This window comes from Cryptomeria japonica, unplaced genomic scaffold, assembly GCF_030272615.1.
Source record: "Cryptomeria japonica unplaced genomic scaffold, Sugi_1.0 HiC_scaffold_73, whole genome shotgun sequence".
Classification (NCBI taxonomy): Eukaryota; Viridiplantae; Streptophyta; class Pinopsida; order Cupressales; family Cupressaceae; genus Cryptomeria; species Cryptomeria japonica.
Genome location: NW_026728895.1, coordinates 300001 through 315000, shown reverse-complemented (window position 1 = coordinate 315000; position 15000 = coordinate 300001). Strand labels below are relative to the sequence as shown.

Below are 15000 nucleotides of genomic sequence, written 5' to 3'. Positions count from 1 at the left end.
TGCGCACCTCGCGTGCACCTTCGCCGGGGTGGGCACCTTGGTGTGCAGACCTTGGCTGGGTTGCGCGCCCTGGTGGGCACCATGGTGCGCACCAAGGAGCGCTCCGAAGTGTGCTCCAAGGTGCGGCCTGCACGAAGTCGGAGCCCGGTTTGCCCCGGGTGTGCACCTCGGGTGGGCACCTTGGTGCGCATGCCTTGCCTGGGCTGCGCACCAGGGCGGGCTCAAGATGGCACCCGCGTTCCTTTTTTTTCACTATCTTTCAAAACGGAAATTTTAAAATCTCATTTTTTTTTGCCTTTTTCTGGAAATTAGTGAAGGCAGCGCATCAAAGGTGCGCACCTCGCTGCCCACCACGGTGCGCAACGCCGGTGGGCACCCGGGAGTGCTTCGAAGTGTGCTCCAAGGTGCTGCGTGCACGTTGTCGGAGCCCGGTTTGCCCCCGGGTGCGCACCTCGCGTGCACCTTCGTCGGGGTGGGCACCTTGGCTGGGTTTGCCCCGGCTGCGCTCCGAAGCGGGGTTATTGGAGCGCCGCCTCTTTTTTTGTCGGAGCGTTTGGTGGGGTTTCTCGCATTGGCTCTTCCGAGGCCCGGTTGCCACCCTGGCGCGCACGAAGTCGGAGAGTAGGGTTAATTGCCCGGGTGCGCACCTTTGCCAGGGTGGGCACCTTACCTGGGCTGCGCACCAGGGCGGGCTCAAGATGGCACGCGCGTTCCGTTTTTTTCACTATCTTTCAAAACGGAAATTTTAAAATCTCCTTTTTTTTTTTGCCTTTTCTGGAAATTAGTGAAGGCAGCGCATCAAAGGTGCGCACCTCGCTGCCCACCTTGGTGTGCTCTGAGGTGCGCACCCGGGAGCGCTACGAAGTGTGCTCCAAGGTGCGGCGTGCACGTTGTCGGAGCCCGGTTTGCCCCGGGTGCGCACCTCGCCTGCACCTTGGCCGGGGTGGGCACCTTGGCTGGGTTTGCCCAGGGTGCGCTCCGAAGCGGGGTTACTGGAGCGCCCCCTCTTTTTTTGTCAGAGCGTTTGGTGGGGTTTCTCGCATTGGCTCTTCCAGGCCCGGTTGTTGGGTGCGCTCCCACCCTGGCGCGCGCGAAGTTGGAAGTTGGGTTAATTGCCCGGGCGCGCACCTTCGCCAGGGTGGGCACCTTGGTGCGCACACCTTGGCTGGGCTGCGCACCAGGGCGGGCTCAAGATGGCACCAGCATTCCCTTTTTCTCACTATCTTTCAAAACGGAAATTTTAAAATCTCGTTTTTTTTTTTGCCTTTTATGGAAATTAGTGAAGGCATCGCATCAAAGGTGCGCACCTCGCTGCCCACCTTGGTGTGCTCCGAGGTGCCCACCACGGTGCGCAACGCCGGTGCGAACCCGGGAGCGCCCCGATGTGTGCTCCAAGGTGCGGCGTGCACGAAGTCGGACCCCGGTTTGCCCCGGGTGCGCACCTCGCGTGCACCTTGGTGCGCACACCTTGGCTGGGTTGCGCGGCCTGGTGGGCACCATGGTGCGCACCAAGGAGCGCTCCGAAGTGTGCTCCAAGGTGCGGCGTGCACGAAGTCGGAGCCCGGTTTGCCCCGGGTACGCACCTCGCGTGCACCTTCGCCGGGGTGGGCACCTCGGCTGGGTTGCGCGCCCTGGTGCGCACCAAGGAGCGCTCCGAAGTGTGCTCCAAGGTGCGGCGTGCACGAAAGTCGGAGCCCGGTTTGCCCCCGGGTGCGCACCTTCGCCGCGGTGCGCACCATGGCGTGCACGAAGTCGGAGCCCGGTTTGCCCCGGGTGCGCACCTCGCGTGCACCTTCGGCGGGGTTGCGCGCCCTGGTGGGCACCATGGTGCGCACCAAGGAGCGCTCCGAAGTGTGCTCCAAGGTGCGGCGTGCACGAAGTCGGAGCCCGGTTTGCCCCCGGGTGCGCACCTCGCGTGCACCTTCGGGTTGCGCGCCCTGGTGGGCACCATGGTGCGCACCAAGGAGCGCTCCGAAGTGTGCTCCAAGGTGCGGCGTGCACGAAGTCGGAGCCCGGTTTGCCCCGGGTGCGCACCTCGCGTGCACCTTCGCCGCGGTGGGCACCATGGCGTGCACGAAGTCGGAGCCCGGTTTGCCCCGGGTGCGCACCTCGCGTGCACCTTCGCCGGGGTGGGCACCTCGGCTGGGTTGCGCGCCCTGGTGCGCACCAAGGAGCGCTCCGAAGTGTGCTCCAAGGTGCGGCGTGCACGAAGTCGGAGCCCGGTTTGCCCCGGGTGCGCACCTCGCGTGCACCTTCGCCAGGGTGGGCACCTCGGTGCGCACACCTTCTCAATGTTTTCTTGCCTTTTCTGGAAATTGGTGAAGGCAGCGCATCAAAGGTGCGCACCTCGGTGTGCTCCGAGGTGCGAACCCGAGAGCGCTCCGAGGTGCCCACGAAGTCGAAAGTCGGGTTAATTGCATTGTTTTCCCCGGGTGCGCTCCGAGGTGCGCAACATCGGCGCGCACCAAGGAGGGCTCCGAAGTGTGCTCCAAGGTGCGCACGATGGCGTGCACCTCTGGTGCGCACGATTCGGAGCTCGGTTTGACCGGGGTGCGCACACCTTGGCTGGGTTGCGCACCTTTTGTGCGCTCCAAGGTGCGCACGAAGTCGGAGCTCGGTTTGCCCCGGGTGCGCACCTTCGCCAGGGTGCGCACCTTGATGCGCACGCCTTGGCTGGGCTGCGCACCTTGGTGGGCGCCATGGTGCGCACCTTTCGTGCGCTCCAAGGTGCGCACGAAGTCGGAGCTCGGTTTGCCCCGGGTGCGCACCTTGGTGGGCGCCATGGTGCACTCCGAGGTGCCCAAGATTGGTGCGCACCAAGGAGCGCTCCGAAGTGCGCTCCAAGGTGCGCGCGAAGTCGAAAGTTGGGTTAATTGTCCGGTTTGCCTCGGGTGCGCACCTTGCGTGCACCTTCGCCAGGGTGGGCGCCTTGGTGCGCACACCTTGGCTGGGCTGCGCACACCTTGGCACCCGCGTTTCCTTCATTTTAAATTTTTTTTTTTTACAATCTCTCAAGTGGGAAATTCTATAATCTCAACTTTTTTTGCCTTTTCAGGAAACTTTTGAATGGAGCGCATCATTGGTGCGCTCCGAGAGTGTGCTCCAAAGCTCTCTCCAGCTGCGTGCACCTGCCCCGGCCGCGCACCCGGCCCCGCCCAGCTTCGCTCACCTGTCCCGGGCGTCTGGTGCGGAACCTTAGAGTAAGAAACATCACCGTGCACCTTGGCCAACGTGCGCGACTCGACCGAGCGCGCACTGGCCGAGGTGCACACCGATTTCACCTGGGTGCGCGCGCAGCACCTCGGGCGCACCGGGGTGCGCGCACAACGCCCGGGTTGCACCGTGGCCTGTGTGCTCGGGGCGCCTCGGGTGCGCGCTCGGTGTCGCCCCCCGCGCGCGCCGGTAGTGCGGGCAGCGCACCCCGGCCCGGCCCGGCCCCGACGAGAACGCAAACGGGCAAAAGGTTTATTCAAATAGCATTGCGACGCCCGGCGAAAAACTAAAAAAGGGTGCAACACCGGGACTTCCCGGGAGGTCACCCATCCCAGTACTACTCCGGCCCAAGCGCGCTTAACTGCGGAGTTCTGATGGGATCCGGTGCACTAACGCTGGTATGATCGCACCCGTTATGAGCTTGTCGCAGTGTGTACTTAGCAAACCGCGACCCACGTGCGAATCCACCCCGGCCACCCACCCCCGTCGAGGTGCACACCCTCCCTCGCGAAGTGCGCCCCGTTCGCCAAGTGTGAGCCCTGCCCGGGTGCGCGCACCTTGCTAGGGCGTCGGGTGTGCACCCGGCCCGGCCTACGTGCGTGCACCTGGAGGGGGCGTCGTGTGCGTGCAGTGTCCCGTCTGCAACGCGGTGCCCACACACCACCTCGGGCGCAACGACCTGCGCTCACATGTGGGCCGAGTGCACCTTGGTGCATGTTCGGGGCGCCTCGGGTGCACGCTCGATCTTGCCCCGGTGCACCAAGGCGCTCGGTTTGCCCCGGGTGCGCACTTGGTGCAAGGTGGGCACCCAAAATAGGGATCAAGCACCAAAACACAAGTTTCGGGATGCAAAATGGGACCCAAGGACCACAAATGCGTTCCAAGACCCATGATGGGTCCACGAGAACAAAAATGTGTTCCGAGACTTAATAAACAAATATTGGGTTTTAGGAGAAGAAACATGCTCTGATGCCCAAAACGAGAATCGACCCCGAAAAGGCCACAGGCCAAAAGTGGGATGCGAGACAAAAAAAAATGGGACCCGAGGACCAAAATTGGGTTCCCAGGTCGAAGACAGGGCAACCGGACAAGAAACGACCTCTAAGGCTCGAAATGAGTCCCGACGACTAAAACTTGACAAGAAGCACCCATCAGGCACCCAACTCGACACCCATGGGATGCCGACCCACCCGGGCTTCCACCTAGCACACCTTGGCACCCACCCACCCTCGCACCCAACCTCGCACCCAACTTAGCACCTTTGAACCCACATTGGCACTCACCCTGACCCTGGCACCTTGGAACCCACATTGGCACTCACCTTGACCCTGGCACCCACCTTTGCACTCACCTTGGGACCCACCCTGGCTCCCACCTCGGCACCCACCCAGACACCCACCTTGGTTCCTTGGCACCCACCTTGGATCCTTGGCACCCACCCCGACACCCACCTTGGCACGCAACTTGGCTACTTGCCACCCACCTTGGCTCCTTGACGCCCACCCCGACAACCACCCCGTGACCTACCCTGGCTAGGGTTGGTGCACACCCACCCTGGTGCCCACCTTGGCACCCACCCTATGACCCACCTTGGCACGCACCTTAGTACCCACCCCGTTACCCACCCTAGGACCCACCCCGTGACCCACCTTGGCCAGGGTGGGTGCACCCACCCTGGTGCCCACCTTGGCACCCACCCATCCTAGCACCCAGCCTGTGACCGGGCTTGGAACCCAACCTTGCACCCGCACCCGTCTTGGCCAGTGTGGGTGCGCACCCATCCTGGCACCCACGTTGTGACACACCCTTTAACCCACGCACCCTAGCACCCACGTTGGCACCCACCTTGGAACCCAACCTAGCAACTTGGCACCCACCCCGTGACCCACCTTGGCATCCACCATAGCAGTCGCCGACTTGGCACCCACCTCGGCACCCACCTTGACACTTGTGGACCCACCTTGCCACTCACCCTAGCATCGACCCATCCTAGCACCCACCCTGGCACCTTTGCACCCTAGCACTCACCCATCCTAGCACCTAACCTGTGACCCACCTTGACACTCACCCTCGCACCCACCTTGGAACCCAACCTAGCACCCACCCACCCTGACACCAACCCTAGCACCTACCCACCCTTGCACCCACCCTGTGACCCATCTTGGCACCCACCCATCCTACCACTCAACCTATCACCCACCTTCTCACCCACCTTGGCATCCACCTTAGCACCCACCCACACTGGCACCTTGGCACCCACCTCGGGCAAGGTGGGTGCACACCCACCCTGGCACCCAATTTAGAACCCACCGAGCATGTTACCCACCTTGGCACCCACATTGCAGCCCACCCTAGTACCCACCCTATGACCCACATTGGCATCCACACCCTAGCACCCAGGCACCTCGACACCCGCCTTGACACCCACCCTAGCACTGAACCTGTGACCCACCTTGGAACTCACCCTAGAACCCACCCACCCTGTGAACCACCTTGGCATCCACCTTAGCACCCACCCACCTTGGCACCCACTCTAGCACTCACCCATCCTAACACCCAACTTGTTACCCACCTTGGCACCCGCCCTCGCGTCCACCTTGAAACCCACCCTAGCACCCACCCACGCAGGAGCCCACCTTGGCACCCAACCTAACACCCACGCATCCTGGCACCCAACTTGTGACCCACCTTGGAACCCACCCTAGTACCCACCTTTGAACCCACTATATCACCAACCCACCTTGGCACCCACCCTATGACCCTCTTTGGAATCCACCCTAGCACGCACCCACCCTGGCACCCACCATGGAGCGCACCCTAGCACCCACCCACCTCGGCACGCACCTCAACACCCACCTTGGTGTGCGCACTGCGCCAACCTCTCAAAGACCCTATGTGGTGCGCTCCAAAGTGTACACCTTTGGTGCGCTCCAAGGTGCGCACCTTTGGTGCACACCGAGGTGCACACCAAAGTGTGCACCGAGGTGAGCACCAAAGTGCACTCCAGGGTGCACACCAAGGCGTGCACCTTTGGTGCGGTCAATGCAAACGAATTCGGAAGTTGGGGTCGATGTCCTAATCGCTGCTGCAGACTACACGTATGAGAATCGGACAAATAGCTTTATATAGGGGAGGTGTTGCGTTTGATGGGTCGACTCCCCTGGTTGTGTGCACTGCACCAACTTCAAAGACCCTGTCTTGTTTAAGAAGTCAAAAGTTGGGGTGGATGTCCTAATCATTGCTGCAGTCTACGCATGTATGAGAATCAGACAAATAGCTTATATAGGGGAGGTGTTGCATTCGGTGGGTTGACTCCCCTGGTTGTGCGCACTGCGCCAACCTCAAAGACCCCGCATAGCAGAAGAAGTCGGAAGTCGGATTTTGGTGAGCACCAAGGCGTGCACCTTTGGTGCGGTCAACGCAGACGAATTCAGAAGTTGGGGTGGATGTCCTAATCGTTGTTGCAGGCTACACATGTATGAGAATCAGACAAATAGCTTATATAGGGGAGGTGTTGGGTTTGATGGGTCAACTCCCTTGGTTGTGCGCATTACGCCAACCTCAAAGACCTTGTTTTCGTTAAGAAGTCAAAAGTTGGGGTCAATGTCCTAATGGCTCCTGCAGGCTACACATGTATGAGAATCGGACAAATAGCTTATATAGGGGAGGTGTTGGGTTTGATGGGTCGACTCCCCTGGTTGTGCGCATTACGTCAACCTCAAAGACCTTGTTTTCGTTAAGAAGTCAAAAGTTGGGGTCGATGTCCTAATTGCTCCTGTAGACTACACATGTATGAGAATCAGACAAATAGCTTATATAGGGGAGGTGTTGGGTTTGATGGGTTGACTCCCCTAGTTGTTCGCATTACACCAACCTCAAAGACCTTGTTTTCGTTTAGAAGCCGAAAGTTGGGGTCGATGTCCTAATTGCTCCTGCAGGCTACGCATGTATGAGAATCAGACAAATAGCTTATATAGGGGAGGTGTTGGGTTTGATGGGTCGACTCCCCTGGTTGTGCGCATTGCGCCAACCTCAAAGACCCTGCATTGCGGATGAAGTCGAAAGTCAGAGTTTGGTGTGCTACAAGGTGTGGTCGAAGGTGCTCACCTAGGTGTGCACCTTTGGAGCACAGGAAAAGTGCCCTCCAAAAGTGCGCACCTTTGGAGTGCACAAAAGTGCCCTCCAAAAGTGCGCACCTTTGGAGCGCAGAAAAGTGCCCTCCAAAAAGTGCCCTCCAAAAGTGCGCACCTTTGGAGCGCAGAAAAGTGCCCTCCAAAAGTGCGCACCTTTGGAGCGCAGAAAAGTGCCCTCCAAAAAGTGCCCTCCAAAAGTGCGCACCTTTGGAGCGCAGAAAAGTGCCCTCCAAAAGTGCGCACCTTTGGAGCGCAGAAAAGTGCCCTCCAAAAAGTGCCCTCCAAAAGTGCGCACCTTTGGAGCGCAGAAAAGTGCCCTCCAAAAAGTGCCCTCCAAAAGTGCGCACCTTTGGAGCGCAGAAAAGTGCCCTCCAAAAAGTGCCCTCCAAAAGTGCGCACCTTTGGAGCGCAGAAAAGTGCCCTCCAAAAAGTGCCCTCCAAAAGTGCGCACCTTTGGAGCGCAGAAAAGTGCCCTCCAAAAAGTGCCCTCCAAAAGTGCGCACCTTTGGAGCGCAGAAAAGTGCCCTCCAAAAGTGCGCACCTTTGGAGCGCACAAAAGTGCCCTCCAAAAGTGCGCACTTTTGGTGCGCACCAAGGCGCTGGTTCGGTCGTTGCAGGCGAGTTCGGAAGTTGGGGTCGATGTCCTGAGCGGAGGTGCAAACTACACAGGTGTCGGAATCGGACAAATAGCTTATATAGGGGAGGTGTATGCTTCGATGGGTCGACTCCCCAGGTTGAGCGCACCGCGCCAACCTCAAAGACCCTACGGTATGGATGAAGTCGGAAGTTGGGTCCGATGACCAATTCGATTAGTAGGTATGCTCATGAGGTCGGAATTTGGGTCCGATGACCTGCCATGTGCAGGAAGGCGAATGTTGACACTGTGCGTTGCAAGGTGCACACCAAGGCGCTGGTGCGGTCTTTTTAGTCGAGTTCGGAAGTTGGGGTCGATGTCCTGATCGGAGGTGCAAGCTACACAGGTGTGGGAATCGGACAAATAGCTTATATAGGGGAGGTGTATGCTTCGTTGGGTCGACTCCCCGGGTTGAGCGCACCGCGCCAACCTCAAAGACCCTACGGTATGGATGAAGTCGGAAGTTGGGTCCGATGACCGATTCGATATGTAGGCATACTCGCGAGGTCGGAATTTGGGTCCGATGACCTGCCACGTGCAGGAAGGCGAATGTTGGCACTGTGCGTTGCAAGGTGCGCACCAAGGCGCTGGTTCGGTCGTTGGAGGCGAGTTCGGAAGTTGGGGTCGATGTCTTGATCGGAGGTGCAAACTACACAGGTGTGGGAATCGGACAAATAGCTTATATAGGGGAGGTGTATGCTTCGTTGGGTCGACTCCCCGGGTTGAGCGCACCGCGCCAACCTCAAAGACCCTACGGTATGGATGAAGTCGGAAGTTGGGTCCGATGACCGATTCGATATGTAGGCATACTCGCGAGGTCGGAATTTGGGTCCGATGACCTGCCATGTGCAGGAAGGCGAATGTTGGGACTGTGCGTCGCAAGGTGCGCACCAAGGCGCTGGTGCCGTCGTTGCAGTCGAGTTCGGAAGTTGGGGTCGATGTCCTGGTCAGAGGTGCAAACTACACAGGTGTGGGAATCGGACAAATAGCTTATATAGGGGAGGTGTATGCTTCGATGGGTCGACTCCCTGGGTTGAGCGCACCGCGCCAACCTCAAAGACCCTACAGTATGGATGAAGTCGGAAGTTGGGTCCGATGACCGATTCGATACGTAGGCATATTGGCGAGGTCTGAATTTGTGTCCGATGACCTGCCATGCGCAGGAAGGCGGAATTTGGGTCCGATGACCGAGTTGATGGCGTGCCATGCGCAGAAAGGCGGAATTTGGGTCCGATGACCGAGTTGATGTTGATGGCCCGCCATGCACAGGAAGGCGGAATTTGGGTCCGATGACCGATTTGAAGGCGTGCCATACGCAAAAAGGCGGAGTTTGGGTCCGATGACCGAGTTGATATTGATGGCCCGCCATGCGCAGGAAGGCGGAATTTGGGTCCGATGACCTGACATACGCATGGAGTCCGACTCGGGGGCCGATGTTCGATTCGATGACTTGCATTGTGGGTAAAGTCGGAAGTTGTGGTCTTTGACCCGATTCGATGACCAGACTTCGGCTGCTTGAGAATCGGACAAATAACTTATATAGGGGAGGTAGTGTTCTCGAGCATCCTCCCCCCGTGCCCGTTTATGTCGATTGATGCTGGTGCTCGACTGGTTGGAGCGCTCGGATGCAAAAATCTTGCACCAGGATTTATCGATTGTGATGGACACGGCAAGTCTCCTGATTGCTATGCAGGAGCTCATCGTGAATCTCTATGCGGCCTTGGTATGGACTCGACCTGCGGAATGGTTCGGCAATGGTAGTCGCTCCAACACGTCCTTGCAATGGCCACAGAGGTGATTCGACTAGAGCTCCAGTCTAGCTTTTGGGTTGCTTGGCGGACTGGTATAGCCGCGATCGAGTTCCGGCCATGAACGTTTTAGATAGCTCTTGGGCTTTCTGGGACGGAAGTCGGAAGTTTGGGCTGTTGTCCGATTTGATGACCATTCTTCGGATGTGTGAGAATCGGACAAATAACTTATATAGGGGACTGTGTTGTCTCACGCAGCCCCCTCCGTGCCCCTCTATCTCGACCGATGTTGGTGCTTGAAAGGGTTGGGATCGCTCGGATTTATAAACGTGCACCACCATTTGTCGAGTGTGAGGGACGCGGCAGGTCTCCTAAATGCTATGCGGGCGCTCTCTGAGAATCTCTATCCGGCCTCGACACAGACTAGTCTTGCTGAATGGTTTGGCACTGGTAGTCGATCCAACACGTCGTTGTTGTGGCCGCCTAGGCGATTCGATTCGAGCCCCCGTCTAGCTTTTGGGTTGCTTGGCGGATTTTGCCCTATCCGCAAGTGAGCTCGGTCCCTAAACGTTCGAGAAACCCGATTGCTATGCGCCGACTCTCTTTCTTGCGAGCCTCCATCTAGCTTTTGGGTCTCTACGGAACGGAAGTCGGAATCTGGGACCGTTGTTTGATTCGACGAGGCAGACTACGGTTGTGCGAGAATCGGACAAATAACTTATATAGGGGAGGTGTTGACTGGAGCATTCTCCCCCGTGCCCCTCTAACTCGACCAATGCTGGCGCTCGAACGGTGGTAGCGCTCGGATTTTCATTGAGCGCCAGCATTGGTCGATTTAGAGGGGCATGCGAGATTCCCGAATGCTATGCGAGGGCTCTAACGGAAATGTCTATTGGTTTCGGTATGGATGCAATTGCGAGTGGTTCGGCAAAGGTAGTCGTTCCGATGCGTCCATGTCGTGGCCAAATCGATAATTCGATTTGAGCCCTCGTATAGCATTTGGGTCTCTCGATGTGATTCCGCATTCCAGTCCCTTTGGGCACTGCTTGAGCCGCATCCCAGGGGGTTCCCTTCCCAATAATCTGCCTCGCAACCCGATTGCTATGCGGTGAGGCTCCTCGGCCGCCTCGGAACTATCTGTGTATCAGACGCATCGCGGGATAAGGGGTTGGCAACGGTAGTCGCCCCAAGCGCGTCCGATGCTTGGACCATTCCGAGGCGGCCCTGAAGCCTCTTCCGTCTAGCCGTTGGGTCCTTCTCGCCGCATCCCTCGCCTCGCACCCCGATTGCTATGCGGTGAGGCTCCTCGGCCGCCTCGGAACTATCTGTGTATCGGACGCGTCGCGGGATAAGGGGTTGTCACTGGTAGTCGCCCCAAGCGCGTCCGATGCTTGGACCATTCCGAGGCGGCCCTGAAGCCTCTTCCGTCTAGCCGTTGGGTCCTTCTCGCCGCATCCCTCGCCTCGCACCCCGATTGCTATGCGGTGAGGCTCCTCGGCCGCCTCGGAACTATCTGTGTATCGGACGCGTCGCGGGATAAGGGGTTGTCATTGGTAGTCGCCCCAAGCGCGTCCGATGCTTGGACCATTCCGAGGCGGCCCTGAAGCCTCTTCCGTCTAGCCGTTGGGTCCTTCTCGCCGCATCCCTCGCCTCGCACCCCGATTGCTATGCGGTGAGGCTCCTCGGCCGCCTTGGAACTATCTGTGTATCGGACGCGTCGCGGGATAAGGGGTTGTCACTGGTAGTCGCCCCAAGCGCGTCCGATGCTTAGACCATTCCGAGGCGGACCCGAAGCCTCTTCCGTCTAGCCGTTGGGTCCTTCTCGCCGCATCCTTCGCCTCGCACCCCGATTGCTATGCGGTGAGGCTCCTCGGCCGCCTCGGAACTATCTGTGTATCGGACGCGTCGCGGGATAAGGGGTTGTCACTGGTAGTCGCCCCAAGCGCGTCCGATGCTTGGACCATTCCGAGGCGGACCCGAAGCCTCTTCCGTCTAGCCGTTGGGTCCTTCTCGCCGCATCCCTCGCCTCGCACCCCGATTGCTATGCGGTGAGGCTCCTCGGCCGCCTTGGAACTATCTGTGTATCGGACGCGTCGCGGGATAAGGGGTTGTCACTGGTAGTCGCCCCAAGCGCGTCCGATGCTTGGACCATTCCGAGGCGGACCCGAAGCCTCTTCCGTCTAGCCGTTGGGTCCTTCTCGCCGCATCCCTCGCCTCGCACCCCGATTGCTATGCGGTGAGGCTCCTCGGCCGCCTTGGAACTATCTGTGTATCGGACGCGTCGCGGGATAAGGGGTTGTCACTGGTAGTCGCCCCAAGCGCGTCCGATGCTTGGACCATTCCGAGGCGGACCCGAAGCCTCTTCCGTCTAGCCGTTGGGTCCTTCTCGCCGCATCCCTCGCCTCGCACCCCGATTGCTATGCGGTGAGGCTCCTCGGCCGCCTTGGAACTATCTGTGTATCGGACGCGTCGCGGGATAAGGGGTTGTCACTGGTAGTCGCCCCAAGCGCGTCCGATGCTTGGACCATTCCGAGGCGGCCCCGAAGCCTCTTCCGTGTAGCCGTTGGGTCCTTCTCGCCGCATCCCTCGCCTCGCACCCCGATTGCTATGCGGTGAGGCTCCTCGGCCGCCTTGGAACTATCTGTGTATCGGACGCGTCGCGGGATAAGGGGTTGTCACTGGTAGTCGCCCCAAGCGCGTCCGATGCTTGGACCATTCCGAGGCGGCCCCGAAGCCTCTTCCGTGTAGCCGTTGGGTCCTTCTCGCCGCATCCCTCGCCTCGCACCCCGATTGCTATGCGGTGAGGCTCCTCGGCCGCCTTGGAACTATCTGTGTATCGGACGCGTCGCGGGATAAGGGGTTGTCACTGGTAGTCGCCCCAAGCGCGTCCGATGCTTGGACCATTCCGAGGCGGACCTGAAGCCTCTTCCCTCTAGCCGTTGGGGCTTTCTCGCCGCATCCCTCGCCTCGCACCCTGATTGCTATGCTGTGAGGCTCCTCGGCCGCCTTGGAACTATCTGTGTATCGGACGCATCGCGGGATAAGGGGTTGGCAGTGGTAGTCGCCCCAAGCGCATCCGATGCTTGGACCATTCCGAGGCGGCCCTGCAGCCTCTTCCGTCTAGCCGTTGGGGCCATCTCGCCGCATCCCCCACCTCGCACCACGATTGCTATGCGGTGAGGCTCCTTGGCCGCCTCGGAACTATCTGTGTATCGGACGCATCGCGGGATAAGGGGTTGTCACTGGTAGTCGCCCCAAGCGCGTCCGATGCTTGGACTATTCCGAGGCGGCCCTGCAGCCTCTTCCGTCTAGCCGTTGGGGCCATCTCGCTGCATCCCCCACCTCCTCGGCCGCCTCGGAACTATCTGTGTATCGGACGCATCGCGGGATAAGGGGTTGGCAGTGGTAGTCGCCCCAAGCGCGTCCGATGCTTGGACTATTCCGAGGCAGCCCTGCAGCCTCTTCCGTCTAGCCTTTGGGGCCATCTCGCCGCATCCCTCGCCTCGCACCCCGATTGCTATGCGGTGAGGCTCCTCGGCCGCCTGGGAACTATCTTCGTATCGGACGCATCGCGGGATAAGGGGTTGTCACTGGTAGTCGCCCCAAGCGCGTCCGATGCTTGGACTATTCCGAGGCGGCCCTGTGGCCTCTTCCGTCTAGCCGTTGGGGCCATCTCGCCGCATCCCCCACCTCGCACCCCGATTGCTATGCGGTGAGGCTCTTCGGCCGCCTTGGAACTATCTTCGTATCGGACGCATTGCGGGATAAGGGGTTGTCACTGGTAGTGGCCCCAAGCGCGTCCGATGCTTGGACTATTCCGAGGCGGCCCTGCAGCCTCTTCCGTCTAGCCGTTGGGGCCATCTCGCCGCATCCCCCACCTCGCACCCCGATTGCTATGCGGTGAGGCTCCTCGGCCGCCTTGGAACTATCTTCGTATCGGACGCATCGCGGGATAAGGGGTTGTCACTGGTAGTCGCCCCAAGCGCGTCCGATGCTTGGACTATTCCGACGCGGCCCTGTGGCCTCTTCCGTCTAGCCGTTGGGGCCATCTCGCCGCATCCCCCACCTCGCACCCCGATTGCTATGCGGTGAGGCTCCTCGGCCGCCTTGGAACCATCTTCGTATCGGACGCATCGCGGGATAGGGGGCTGTCACTGGTAGTCGCCCCAAGCGTGTCCGATGCTTGGACCATTCCTAGGCGGCCCTGAAGCCTCTTCCGTCTAGCCGTTGGGGCCTTCCCGCCCCATCCCTCGCCTCGCACCCCCGATTGCTATGCGGTGAGGCTCCTCGGCCGCCTTGGAACCATCTGTGTATCGGACGCATCGCGGGATAAGGGGTTGGCACTGGCAGTCGCCCCAAGCGCGTCCGATGCTTGGACCATTCCGAGGTGGCCCTGAAGCCTCTTCCGTCTAGCCGTTGGGGCCTTCCCGCCCCATCCCTCGCCTCGCACCCCGATTGATATGCGGTGAGGCTCCTCGGCCGCCTTGGAACTATCTGTGTATCGGACGCATCGCGGGATAAGGGGTTGGCACTGGTAGTCGTCCCAATCGCATCCGATGCTTGGACCATTCCGAGGCGGCCCTGCAGCCTCTTCCGTTTAGCCGTCGGGGCCTTCCCGCCGCATCCCTCGCCTCGCATCCCGATTCCTATGCGGTGAGTCTTCTCGGCCGCCGCGGAACTATACCTGTTATTGCTACTGCATCCTTCGGCTGGTAACCTCCTCTGCCGCCTTGGAACGTTCTCTTTGTCGGACGCGTCGCGGGATAAGGGGTTGGCACTGGTAGTCGCCCCAAGCGCGCCCGATGCATAGACCGCTCCGAGTCGACCTTGCTTTCAGCCTCTCACATGCATAGACCTCTCTGAGTCGACCCTGCAGCCTCTCACGTTTAGCCTTTGGAATCTCGCCTCACAACATGATTGCTATCCTTGATGCATCCCTTGCCTCGAGCCCTGATTGCTTTCTTGGCTGCATCCCTCCTCTCCTCACAGCCCGGTTGTCATCACTGCTTCATCCGTCGCTTCATGCATTCTGGCTGCTGGGCCCTTCCCACCGCACACCTCGATTGCTATCTCTTCTGCATCACACACCCCGATTGCTATCTCTGCTACATCCCTCGGCTCTCACTTCTGCATCCTTCGCCTCACACCTCGATTGCTATCAATGCTGCATCCGTAACCTCACACCCCGATTGCTATGCGGGGAGGCTCCTTGGCCGCCTTGGAAATTTCTGTGTGTCGGACGCACCGCGGGATAAGGGGTTGGCACTGGTAG

General features: G+C 59.7%; 1 non-coding gene across 1 annotated transcript; it reads right to left on the bottom strand.

Annotated features, from left to right (window-relative positions):
* Positions 1–3506: 3506 nt before the first annotated feature.
* LOC131863891 (5S ribosomal RNA) lies at positions 3507–3625 on the bottom strand. Its single transcript, XR_009362785.1, has one exon. It is a non-coding gene; the product is annotated as a 5S ribosomal RNA (ribosomal RNA).
* Positions 3626–15000: the final 11375 nt, after the last annotated feature.